We start from the raw sequence: 15000 nt of genomic DNA, 5'->3' as shown, positions 1-15000 counted from the left end.
TGTTATGTATGTACGTATGTATGTATGGTATACATATATATTTGTGTGTATGTGTAAGCACCACCACACACACACACACACCACACACAACACACACCACCAACAAAAACACACCACACAACCACACACAACACACACCCGCAACACACGCACCAACACACTACGCGCACACACATACACATATACATACATATACATATACATACATAGACACCACATTCACACTCTCACACACACAAACACAAACTCTCTCTCTCTCTCTCTCTCTCTCTCGTCCTCTGGTCGTCGTCTCTCAATCGTCCTCTTTCTGGGCGCCTCCGCTTCTCTCTCTCCCTCTCATCTCCTCCTCATCATTCGCTCCTCTCATCTTCCTCTCTCTCTCTCTCTCTCATCTCGCGGGTCTCTCTATCTCATCTTTCGTCTCCCTCATCTCTCGTCCTCTCTCTCTCTCACGCACGCGTATGCGTATGACTTTTTTCACACTCACGCACAAAAAAGGATCTTCCCATCCCACCACCCTGAATCCTCCTCGTCGCCACAGATTCTCTTTCGTCGGCGAGGGCGTGCACACTATTCAATTCCTCCTTGAGTTCGCTCTATGGGACGGGTAAATCATTTAGGATTCCTCAGCATTGTGAAATCTTCCCCACTCTGTCTACTGTGGGTCGTGATTCCACTCCCTATCCACGACAATTGACTGATGAATACACAATCAATGTTTTATTTGCTTCAGTCGTTTCTATCTACATGTGATTAAGTGAGAGGAATTTTAAATGAACGAATCGGCTCGTAAAACTAATAACATTAGATTTACTTACTCAGATGCATCAAGACAAAGGGATGTTTAGATATCCAAGTAAATTTATACATTTGCGAGGATCTGTGAAAAGTTGTGCCTAGTTGATGTGACTTATTTTATTTCTGTATGGATAATGAGTATAAGAGTACTTGATTTAGGGTGTTAATATTTAATGAACATTGTCATATAGGATAATGACCCTTCGTATATCATCATTTTGATCGTGAAGCTCTGATAAGTTCTGCTAATGCAGTGTGTCACTGTTTACCAATAAAATTAACATGGAAAGCTCATCAACAAGGGCTTCCGTGCTTTTTCCTCGTGTCTCCTTTTCCTTTTTTCCTCTTTTTTTGTCTTTGTTGGTTTCTATTTCATTTCCTAAGTCGGTCTGGTTTTGACTGGGAGCCCTTTCTAGGTTAATGGGTCTGAGTCTCCCTCCTCCTTCTTCTCCTCTCGTCGTCTCTCCAGTCGTCGTGCCCCCAACCTCCTCTCCCTCAGGGTCGATTCATCAATCGTTCTCTCCTCGAAGCTCTCAAAAAGTCAGCATCGTCTGTCTCTCGAAGATCAGGGAGGGTTTCTCACGTCGATTCACCTGTTCGCCCGTTCTCTCTCTCTGTCCCCTCTCTGGTCGGTCTCGCCTCCCGTCTCTCTCTCTCTCTCTCTCCGCATCATCTTTGCGATCTCTTTATTATCGCTTTCATTCTCTCTCATTCCCTTTCTCGTTTTTAATTCCTCTCATTCTCTCTCTCCTCGTTCCCGCCCCATTCTCCCTGTGACTCTCTCTCGCTCGCCATCTCTCTCATCGTTCGCTCTCTCGTCTTCTGAGCTGCTGAGTCCCTCATCTTCCGCTTTCGTAAAAAAAAAAAAAAAAGGTAGATTTAACCCCCTTAAAATAACCCCCCCCCGCCCCCTCCCAAATAGCAGCAAGTGTGAACATCGTAGTTAATTTTCAATCCTGGTGCTTGTGTTGCGAATGAGTAGGATGTTAATTTTTAGTCCGAAGTTACCATTAAGGTTTAGCGGTCTTGAAGAGACCTAATAATTAACCAGGTCCCGACAACCACGTTTTCATCGCCAGCTCGATTATGATAACTATCTGGTCCGCAAAATACCGCGTGAAAAGCTAGGCATAAAGGAACTTCCACGAACGGGGGTGGATCCCCTTGTAATCGCGGCCGAGATATGAGCAATCCCGGACAGAAACGACGACCGGATGCGGATGATAACCCGTTGTGATCAGCCAGTGGGATTGATAATAGACTTAGGCCTTAATGAAGCTTAAGGACGACCCAATTACCGAGATGCGATATGGCTTGTCTGGGAATCATAGACCTCATCTTCTGCTCTTTGAGATAAAGGCGGGAGGAAGGAGGAGTGGGGAAGAGGGATGGCAACGGTGGAGGGGGCGCTAAGGGTGGAGACGTATGATGCTATGTGTGGAGAACGAGGATTTGCTAAGGAAGGGAAGGATGGTGCGAAGGGGGTAAGGAGGGCGCTAAGAAAGGGATGAGGATGATGGTGAAGGGGGAAAGGAGGATGCTAAGGGTGGAGAAGAGGATGTAAGGAGGGGAGAAAAGGATGCTCACTCAGATCACCCGCAACCCTAGGAATGACTCGATCGCTTCTTCGCTGACTCCCAGCTCTTCTCGCCCTAGTTTTCCTCGAAGGCCGATGGTATTGCGGTGCGGAGCGGCTGCTTGTAGGGTGGATGCTCCCGGTGCAGCGAGAGTGGTCGCTGTGAATGGGAGGGACTTTGAAAACCATGGGTTTTGACATTGAGTTGGCCAAGCGGGGGGTGTGCTGTCTGGTTCATAAAAAAAAAAAAAAACAAAAAAAAAAAAAAAAAAAAAAAAAAAAAAAAAAAATGTGAGGTAAAATGCATTAGAGGAGCAGACAACCGCAACTTGAGAAAAAAAAATCCTGAACAAAATTGGACAATTTTCACTTATGCGCTGAATCTACTTGCATATTGAATGTCATTGTTAACATGATGTTAACGTTTACACCTTATAAAACCTTGACATACTCAAGCAGAAAATAATCAGGAGAAGAGTTAAAAAAGGGACAAAAAAGGGAGTAGAGAGGGAGGGAGTCAGATGTGGGTAGAGCAATTGACATAACTCGAGCAGACAATAACTCAGGAGAGAAGTTACAAACAACCACATTCAATTAAAAGGAACCATACAGTACCAAGATTTCACACGAGGCATATAATATGTTCAACCACGTGAGCATAATTACGCTAATTAGTAAAGCTCTGAATGAACTCAAATTCCCTCTACTAAACAAGTCGTAAGAATTTTTAAACTGGCAAAAGGTAAATGAGGTAGAATAAATAGAGCTCACACCCAAAAAAGTAAAGTCACGAGAGCTATTCGCTCACCTTGCCCACTTGCTCGTCTACAAGAAAATGCATTAGAGAGTTGTGAATAGAATGATTTCGTCGTAAAAAAAGACAAAACAAAAAACACAAAAAAAAAAAAACGAAAGGATAAAAAAGGAAAAAGCTAATATCTAAACGTTTTAAAACGACAGAAAGAGAGAGAGAGTAGAGAGAGAGAGTAGAGAGAGAGAGAAGAGAGGAGAGGAGAGAGATAGAGAGAGAGAGAGAGAGAGGAGAGAGATAGAGAGAGAAGATGTGGGGGAGTGGGAGGCGACAGGCAAACAGACGAGATAAAAAGGCAAAGGAGAAAAGGGAGAGATAGCAGCGGCGGGGGTGGGGCGGGGGTGAAGAGAACACACACTGGCCAGCCCCATAACACCTCCTCCGTGTTCATCTCCCAGAAAGAGTAAGTACTTGAAGGTCTTCCGCCGGCCAAGTTACGGAAGCATTGAGATCCAATGAGAATACTTGACAACAGCTTCTTCCAAGTTTATATTCTCCCTCGCTGAACCTGAACCTGAGCTGCAAGCCGAGGAGAGGGAAAGAGGGCCGAAGCTGCACGCGAATGACGAGTGCGGGAGCCGGTGAGTCAGAGTGCTGGCGTGTGAGTTCCGTGAGGGTGAGGAGAACGTGAATGTAAGAAGAAGGGAGGTGAGTTTAAAGAGTGGTGTTTTTGTCGGTAGGGAGTTGTATAAGGTGAGGGGAAGGTCGAGAGCGCAAAGTGATTGACAGAGAGTGTTGTTAGCGTGAGTTGCGTGAGAACGAGTGTGTTTCTAGCAGGCGTGACTTTTCGTGAGGTAAGAAAGAGTGTGAATTAAAAGTGGTGTTAGCGGTGTGAGAGCTGCGCGAGTGAATGAATGTAGTGTTATAAAGGGAGGTCATGGGCGGTGTTAGTGTGAGATGTTATAAGGCTGTTGCAGAAGAAAACGTGGCCGTATGTAAATACACATCTTGTGAGTTTATGAGGAGTGTGTGAATGAGAAACGACGTCCGTATTTACTGTGAGTTGATGAGTTGTGGCGATTGGTTGAGTGAAAATGGTGGGCTAACTGCACAAGAGGTGAAAGATTTTTGTTAGATAATAAGGAAGCGTTGAAGTGTAAGCCACTGTTAACATTTTTAAATGGCGTACTACAAATAGACCGTATATAATTACAGGACACTGGAAAAAAAAAAGACTGAATCTTTTCATAGTATTAATATATAACATATAGTTACGATTAATAGTGAATGTAAAAGTCCCCACATGCATCTTGTAAATCTCTCTCATCTCTCTCTTTCTTTCTTTCTCTCTCTCTCTTCTCTCCTCCTCTCTCTCCTCTTCGTCTAATCGTCCTCTCGGTCGCTCCCCTCCCTCTCGCTCCTCTCCCCCTTCCTCTTCCTCAGTCCCCTCCTAATCCCCTTCTTCCCCTTCCCCCTCGGTCCTCCACTCCCCTCTTCTCTCCTCTCTAAACTCTGGCTTCCTCTCCTCTTCGTCCCATCTCGGATCCTCTCGCGTTCTACTCGCATCTGGGTCTCTTTCTTCTATCTCGACAAACCCGCCTCTCTCCCCCCCCCCCCCCTCCCCCCCCCCCCCCCCCCCCTTCGCTCCTCATCGCACCTCCGTCTCTCCGAGCGCCGGCCCTGCTCACTCATCCTCCACAACGTCGTCTCCCTCTCCTCGGTCGTTCCACTCTCCGCTCCGAGTCGCGCTCTCATCTCTCTCGTCCAGTGAGGACGTCTTCCACAGGCAGATATCTCTCTCTCTCTCTCTTGCCCTTTCATGAAACTATTGATAGCCATTAATAACCATAATGATATGATGATGAAATGGTAATGCCGATGATCACAATAACCATAATGAACAAACACCAGACAATAAACAATAATAATAATAACAATAACAATAAACAATAATAATAATAACACAACATAACACAAACCAACAACAACAACAAATAATAATAATAATAATACATAATCATATATAATAATAAATGTAATAATAAAAATTAATTACTTACTAAAATAAATAGTAACATAATAATTAATCACCAAAAACAACAACAACAACAACAACATTAATAATAATAATAGTTGTACATGGTTCCTTGTCTTTTTGTTTCATTTGCTTTTCTTTTCTATTCAATCGTGAAGGGATCAATTCTAGTCCGTCAGCCACCATTTCACAGGGTATTAATCAAAATATATTAACAATATAACCTAATATTAATGAGAAATAAACAAAAATCCTTGTTGGTACACATCATCCCTATATGCCAAATAAGAATGTTTCCGAGCTTTTCCTTAAAACATATTGCTGGGTGAAATTTACTACAAAGGAGGAGGACGATAGGTGACGCATGTTGTATCCCGGCTGAATTTTTCACTCCTTAATTCAGGCCGATTTTCTAGTCAATACAACGGCTGTAATTACAAAAAAAAATCTAATATACAAAATAGATTAATAGTTATATAAAGCTCCCACTTGCTTAAGTAACAAGCTAGAAGTAGGGGAGCTATCTCAGAACCAAAATTGACTACTAGCAGGTGTCCAGTACTCACACGAGCCAAGAGTAGTGCAAAGTGGGACCTACTACCCCCCCGCAAGGAATTGTAGAGTTCCGACGCACCACACACCGCATAGCGCATAAACGCAGGGAGCATACTTTTTTTTGACTAAGGCATTACATTCGACACGAATCATAACATATCTATTAGCAACCAAGAGTACATTAAATAACGTATTTTAATAAAGGAAATAATAATTGTTTAAATTATATACGTCTGTCATTTCTATCTAAATCCTTTACAATAGTGATTGATAATTAACCGTCATAATAAAAATTATCATTCATAATATACCGATAATAATAATATAGTGATGATATTATATTAATGATTGTAATAATGATGATTATATGAATAGATTAAATATAACAATAAATAACAGTACAAAAGATATAAAAACAAAAATTGTACGGATAAAAATATTGATAATAAATACCCCTTAGTAAACGATGTTAATAACACTAATGACAATAATTAATAATAAGTTAATAATAATAATAATAATAATAATAATAATAATATAACACAATGATAAGAATAATAATAATGATAATAATAATAATAATAATAATAATAATAAATAATAATAACAATTAATAATAATATAATAATAGAAATGATATAATATATAATAATAATACTTAATTATACTATTACGACAGTAATAGTATTGTTATTATTATGTTATTATTAATTATGTTATGTATTATTATTATTATTATTTTTCATTTTCATTAATGATCATTAATCATAATACATAATAATTACATAATAATAATTAATCCTAATCTAATTTTTTATTATTATTATTATTATTATGATGATTATTATGATCATAATAATATAATAATATGATAATAATAATAATCATCAGTAATTAATAATATAAATAATGATGACAATATAATTAATAATAATCTACTAATAGAAATTCAGACAATACCATTAATGATCATAATAGTAATAATAGATAATATGATCAAATAATAATAATAATAAGATAATAATAATAATAATAATAATAAAATAATAATAATAATAAAAAAATAATAATAAAAAATAATAAAAAATAATAAAATAAATAATAATAAAATAAAATAACAATATAATATTGTAATAATAATAAATAAAAAATATGATAAATAATAAAAATAAAATAATAATAATAAGATAAATATAATGATAATAAAAAAAAATAAAAAGGGGAATTGTTGATAATAAAAAAATGATCAACAAAAATAAAAAATAACAAAAAATTTAAAATAATATAATATATATTAAAATAAAATTGTAAAAAAATGACATAAAAATAAAATGAAAAAAACAAAATATTCAATAACCTAATCCAATAAATATAATATAATAATAATAATAATAAATAAATTAAAATAATTAATAATAAAAAATAATTAATAATATAATAAAAATAAAAAAATATGAAAAATAAAAAATATAAAATAATAAGATATTAATAACTGAAAATGTTTAAAACAATATTTAAAGTAATAATAAAATAATAAAGATATTATATTATAAATTTCAAAAAAAAAAAAAATAATGTATTATAACAATAATTTTGTTTTATAAAATTTAAAAATTGAGAAAGAAAATTAAAATAAATAGTAAAAAAAAAAATTTATAAAATAATATATAATAATAATGAAATAAAAAAATAAAATAAAATAAAAATAATAATAAAATAAATTAAAATAAAAGCAATACAATAAAAAAATAATAATAACAAAATAATAAAAATTTTAAATGATAAAAATAAATAATAAAAAATAATAAAATTAAAAATTTAAAAAAAATAACATAATTATTTTTTGAAAATATTGAAAATATTGAAATAGCAAAATAATATTTAAAAAATAAATAAAATATAATAAAAATAAAAAAAAAAAAATAAAAATTTATAAAAAAATTCATGATTGATTATTGATATGATAGAAATAATATAAAATAAACTGATAATATTTGTTTATGTAAAAAATTTAAAAAAAAAGATAATGAAAAAATAAGAATAAAACTAATATAAAGATTAATAATAAAATTTAAAATTAATAAAAAAAAATAAAAATAATAAAATAATAATAATAATAATGATGATAGTAATAATAATAAAATAATAATAAAAATAAAAAAATTTATGTTTAATAATTATAATATAATAATGGAACAAAAAATTTAAAATAAAATAATAATGATTAAAAAAAAAAACGATAATAGAAATTTTAATAAATAAAAAAATTTTATAATAAAATTGATAAAAATTATAAAAACAAATTTTTAAATAATAAAATAATGATAATAATAATAATAATAAAATAATAATAAAAATAAAAAATAATAAAATAATAAATAATAATAACAATAATATAATGTGATAATAATAAAAATGTAATTTGTAAAAAATTATAATATAATTAAAAATTAAATAAAATTTTAAAAATAATAAATAAAATATTAAAAACGATGCTCTAGTGTAAAAAATATAAAATCTAATATAATTATCATAAAATATTAAGGATAACAATAAATAAAATATAATAATAATAAGAAAAAAAAATGATAAAAAACAATAATAAAAAATAATAATAATAATAAAATAATAATAAAAAATAATAAAAAGAAATAAATAAATAATAAAAAAATTAATTTAAAAAAAATTAATATAATTAAATAACAAAATACAATAATAATAATCAAAGCAATAATAAAATATATTTATTTAAAATAATAATGAATATTATAAAAATAATTTAAATGTATTTCATCAAATATATATTAAAATTTAAAAATAAAATAATAATATGATGTTAGGGGATATTAAAAACAATTTAAATAAAATATGATAAGTTGGTAAAAGTAATAAAAAAAAAATAATAAAAAATAATATAATAATAAAAATAAATAAAAATAATAATAATAAAAAAAGAAAAAAAAAATAGATTTAAAATATAAAAAAAACTAATATAAGATAATAAAAAAAAAAATAATAATAAAAATATATAAAAAAAATTTATGATAATAAAATAATAATTATTAAATTTTGTTAAAAAAATTTTAAAAAAAAATAGGAATAATAATAATAATAAAAAAAATAATGAAAAATATAAAAATAATTAAATAATAATAAAATTATAAGTAACTTTTTTATATACTTTAATAATGATAATAATGAAAATAAATAAAATAATAATGTTGTATTTTATAAAATAATAAAAATATAAAAAAATAATAATAATAATAATATAATAAGAAAACTTAAAAATAATAAAATAAATAAAAATAATATTAATAATAATAATACAATAACATGATAAAATGATAATATAAATTTTATAATAATGTAAATAATGAAAATATTAATAATAAAAATAATAAAATAATAATAATAATTAATAAAATAAATAAATAATTTTGAAAATAATAAATAATAATAATTTAAATAATATAAAAATAATAATGTATTATTATTTTTATTTTTTATTATTATTATTATTAATTGTTATTATTATTAAATTATTATTTTTTAAAATAAAATATAAAAATTTTAACAAAATTTAATAGAATAAAATAAAAATGACAAAAAAAATAATTATTAATTTAAATGAAATAATATATAATAATAATAATAATAATAAAATAAAAATAATAAAAAAATAAAAATCCAAAAAAAAATAAAAAAAAAATAATAATAATAATAAATAAAAAATATAATAATAATAATAATAATAAATATAATATTAAAAAATAAAATTAACAATAACAATAATAACGGGGGGGTTTAAAATAATGAAAATGAGAAATAAAAAGAAAAGTTAACTGTGATGACATAATAAAAAAATGATAATGATAAAGAAATGATGTTGTGATGTGATGATGATGTGTGATGATGTGTATGTGATGTGATGATGATGATGATGAAAATAATAAAATAATGACAAAAAGGAAAAAAAAAATAATTCTTCAACTGTGATAGAACTGAAAACTCAAGGTGAATAGACTAGACAAGGAATCAAACCTGGTTTGGAATTCAAAATTTTTAAGTCTTTACTTAATGTTTCGTGAAAGAAATAAAGAAAACAGCGGTGCCGATGGAATAGGGATGACTCTTAAATATTTCATTTCATAACATATCAATTATCGAGCGGGGGCTGCCTTAAGAAAGGGAAATTCTACAGCAGCTCTAAAAATTATCATCCTTTACAAAAAGTTGGAGGCCGGGATGTAAAGAGGCATATTGCGGGGGCTCGAAAAAGAGGAAAAATAATATAAAATGAAGGGGATACAAGGAGAAAATTTGGACAGTACTAATCACATTTTAAAGCTCATTCTTGAATCAGTGGCTTTTGGAGAGATTTTTTTGCTTTTAATGACATTATGAGCCCGTGAGAGAAGCTAACGGAATTTTTTATCTTGAAAGCAAAAGCATTTTAACCTCCGTAGGTTTACCCCAAAATTATTGTTTTTTTCTTTTTTCTCACTTTCCCATCCCTTTGTCCTCTCTCGTGGTTTTTTTCTCCTGTTCTCTTTTTTTCATCATTCTGTCTTTTAAACTCCTTTCACTTTTTTCATTCCTTTTGTTTCCACCAATTTAGCTCATTATACTTTACGGGGTTTCCCGCTTTCAGTGTTGCATATCATAGCATGACTATTTTCACCCGCGCGCTCAACACTTTTCCGGTGATTGTTTTTGCTGCAAATTTGGGAATTTTCCTTTTTCAACAAATTTTTACAGGAAACATGGGAGATGAAATCACGAATCACGACTTTGTATAATCCCCGGCACGTCCTGAATGGAATTTCGTATATAACCAAAATGGAGGAAAACAACCCAGTAACAACTACCGATCAGAAAAAATAAAAAAAAAAAACAAAAATGCTTTTTGAAAAAACTTCTCCCGCTTCGCAACCCCCCTATTCTTTTTTGCGAAAAAGAATAAACAAAAAGCAGAAACAGAGAAAGCGCTTTTTTTTGCGAAGCTCGCGGCTTCAGAAAAATAATCATTGCTCGGAAAAGCTTGAAAGGAAAGGGGAACTCCCCCGGGGCAAGGGGCCCGGGAAAGCACCGCTTCCCCGCACCTTCCCTCGATCTTGGGCAGGATAAAAGGGCCTTGACTGTAGCTCTCTCCTTGAAAGGATACTTTTCTGCTCCGGCTCCTGCGTCCCTCTGTCGTCTATTGGGGGTCTTGTTAGCGCTCAGGTCCTTTCGCTCTCTCTCTCTCTCTCTCTCTCTCTTCCTTTTTTTTTTTTCCTCCCTTTCTCTCTCTCTCCCCTTTCTTCCTCCCTTTCCTCTTCCCCCTTTTTTCTCTCCCGCTCTTTTTTCTCTCCCCTTTTTCCCCCTCCTTTTCCTTTTTTTATATATATATATATTAAAAATTTTAATATATATATATAATTTATATATATATAACTCTCTTCTCTCACTCTCTCTCCCCTCTCTCTCTCTCCTCTCCTCTCCTCCTCTCTCTCCCCCCTTCCCTTTTTTGTTCTCGCCTCGCTCTCCTCCCTTTCTCCTTCTCCCCTCCCTCCCCCCCCCCCCCTCCTTCTCCCTCTCTCCTCTCCTCCGACTCTCTCTCTCTCTAATAATAAAATATATTTATATAATATATATATAATATATATAATAATATAATGAAATATATATATAATAAATATATATATATATATAATATATTATATATATATATATATACACAAATATAAACATATATAATATATAATTAATATATATATATAATATTATATAATTATATAACATAATTAAAATCTTATAATTTAAAAATTTTAAAATATATATTTAAAATAATATATATTATGATTTTGTTATATATATAATTATATATATTTTATAATAAATATATTCTATATATAATATATATATTATATATAATATAATATAATTTTTTCTATAGAAAAAAGTATTAAATAATATATATAATAATATATATATTTATTATAATATAAATAATAATACCCCCCCTCTCTCTCTCCCCCCCCCTCTCTCGCTCCTTCTCCCCCTCTCTCTCTCTCCTTCTCCTCTCTCTCTCCTCCTCTCTTCTCTTTCCCCCTCTCGCTCCTCGGTCCTCCTTTCTTCTCCTCTCTCTCTCTCTCCTCCCCCTTCTCCTCCCTTCCTCCTCTCCCTTTTTCCCCTCTCTCCCCTCTCTCTTTTCCCTCTTTCCTTTTTTTTTTTTTTTTTGTCTTGGTGGGTGTTTTGTTGGGTGTGGTGGTGTTTTTGTGTGTGTGTGTGTGTGTGGGTGTGGGGGTGTGTGTGTGGTGGGTGTGTGGTTTTGTGTGTGTGTTTGTGGTGTGTGTGGGTGTTTTTGGGTGTTTGTGGTGTGTGTGTGGTGTGTGGTGGGTGTGTGTGTGGGTGGGTGGGTGTGTGGGGTTTGTTTTTGTGGAATAGATATTAAATTTTAATAATTAAATAAATAAAAAAAATAAATTTAAATTTAAAAAATATGTATTTATTATATATATATATATATATATTTTTTATATATATTTTATAATTTATTATATTTGGGGAAATAATAAAATTTTTTATATACCTTTTTAAAATAGCTCTTATATATATACTATATATTTTTATATTATATATATTCTAATATATATATTATATTTTATATATAAAATTTTATACATATTTATTTTATATATTATATTTATTATAACTAATAATTTTATATATATATATATATTATTGTAATATATATATATAAAATATTTTAAAATTTTTATATAATATATATTTATATTATATATATAATATAAAACTATATAAACAAAACACCACCTCCCGCCCCTTCCCCCCCCACCTCTCTCTCTGTCTCTCTCTCTCTTCCCCCTCCTTTCCCTTTGTGTGGGGTGTTTGTGTGTTAATAATCCCCCAAATTTAATAAATTAAAAAGTAAATAAAAAAATTTTTTCTCCCCCTCTCTCTCTCCTCTCCCCTCTTCTCTCTCTTTTATAAAATTAATATATTTTTATTTTATATATTTTATATATATATAATTTTTATATAAAATATAAATGTTTATATTTAATATGTATAAAAATAAAATATATTTTATATATAATTTTATATATATTATATAAAATATAAAATATTTATATTTTATATAATTTTTATATATAGCACACAGGGGGTGGGGTTTGTCTGTCCCGTAAAATTTGAAAGTATATATGTATATTTTATGGTGTTTTTATTAACTGTATATATATAAAATATAATTTTTTAAAAATATATTTTTTTAAAATATATATAATATATTTTTATATATATATTTTATATATATAATTAAAATATAAAAAACCCCAATTTTGTTTTCCGCTGAAAAAAAAAAAAAAAAATTTATTATATATATATATTATATATAATATTTTTTAATATATATATAATATTTTCTATATTTTTTTTTTTTTTTTTTTTTTTTTTTTTTTTTTTTTCGCCAACCCCCCCAACAAACCCCCAACCCCCCAAACCCAAAAAAAAAAAAAAAAAATTTTTTTTTTTTTTTTTTTTTTTTTTTAGGAAAAGGAAATTACATAAGGCAAAATGCCCCCCTTTCCTGATTGGATGCCCTTCCCAAACAAACCGCGGTTTGGGGCCACGACGGTGATTCCCCTAGACCTTGCGTTTGAAATTCTCAAGGGGATAAGTCGTTGTTTTGGGGAAAAGGGAATCCAGTGAATTCCTTGGGGCCCCAGGGAAAAACGCGCCGGGCCCGGGGACTCGAACCCCGAAATCAGATTGGGCCCTCGTTACATCTTGAGGGCCGTGCTCTAACCACTTTGGCCCCCCGCGGCCTTTTTATATATATATAATATATATTATATATTAAAAATATATATTATATATATATATATAATTATATTATATATATATTATATAAAAATGGGAAAATTGAAAAATCCCCCCTTTTCCCTTTATACTTTTTAGTCCCCCAGCTTTGTTTTTAGACAAAAAAAAACTTTCCGATTGTCTTGTTACAGTCTTAAGGCACCCATAATTCACCCGGAGAATCGCAGATCAGTCGCCTAGCGGGCGGCAGCGGGCGGCAACTTTTCACATTAGGGGTAAAGCATTGATCACAGTAAGCACGGTGTAAACAAGGAGAGGAGAAGGTGGATAGATTCCGTCTTCTCGCTCTCAGTTGACCATATAGATATGTGCATATGTTAATTCTATATATATATATATATATATATATAGATAATATATATATAATATATATATATATATATATATATATATATATAATATATATATATATATTATATGATATATAATATATCGTGTGTGTGTGTTATATGTATATCATATATATATATAGTACATATATATATATTATATATATTAGATATATATATATATATATATATATATATATATATATATATATATAATATATATCAATAACTGATACACATAGTTTATAAGAAAAACACACACACATACATACACACACCACACACACACACACACACACACACACACACACACACACACACACACACACACACACACACACACACACACACACACACACACACACACACACACGATATCATCGAAGCTTGTCCTGACATACAAAGTAGTGAACAAAGGAGAACTTATTTTTATTTATTTCAAATAAAAAAAAACAATAGATAACCATTAAAATACATGATATGCTGGTATGATTTTCAATTACAAGCAAGACATTGTGGAAGCCTCAAACAAAATAAAAAAGTTGACTACTCTGCAATTTATATTGTTTATACCACACCACTCTTCGCTTCGCAAGGCTGTCGGAAAGTTTAAATGTATTTCTAAGATTCTGTCAAAATTTTTTTTTTTCCTTATTACATACATTGTTCTTCCTGTGAAAAGTGGAAATTGCATACGCTTTTGCACCTTAACGTATCCACCACGAGTGAGTTCCGTGTCCAAAGCAGGCAACTGTGTAATTCCAATGATCACGGACATTTACTTGACTTATTGATTGAATTGTATCAACAAATCAAGATATTCAGGATTTTCCTTGATATTTTGAGCATGTAAGGTTATATTATCAAGGTGCAGACTACCACGTCATATGACTCAGAGACGTTGGAAATTCTTTTCAAGTCGTTCCAGCGACCATCATGATTAACTTCAAATCTTACCCATATAGAGTGAATTGTATTTGATGTACTGCTAAAAAGGCACAGAAACATTTTTATGCGTCTTTGCAATGAAAAAGGGTTTCATCAAAAAACTTAAGATGGGTTTTGAAAA

The sequence above is a fragment of the Penaeus monodon genome, chromosome 43 (genome assembly GCF_015228065.2).
Source record: "Penaeus monodon isolate SGIC_2016 chromosome 43, NSTDA_Pmon_1, whole genome shotgun sequence".
In the NCBI taxonomy this organism is placed as follows: Eukaryota; Metazoa; Arthropoda; class Malacostraca; order Decapoda; family Penaeidae; genus Penaeus; species Penaeus monodon.
This window is presented reverse-complemented; position numbering follows the sequence as displayed.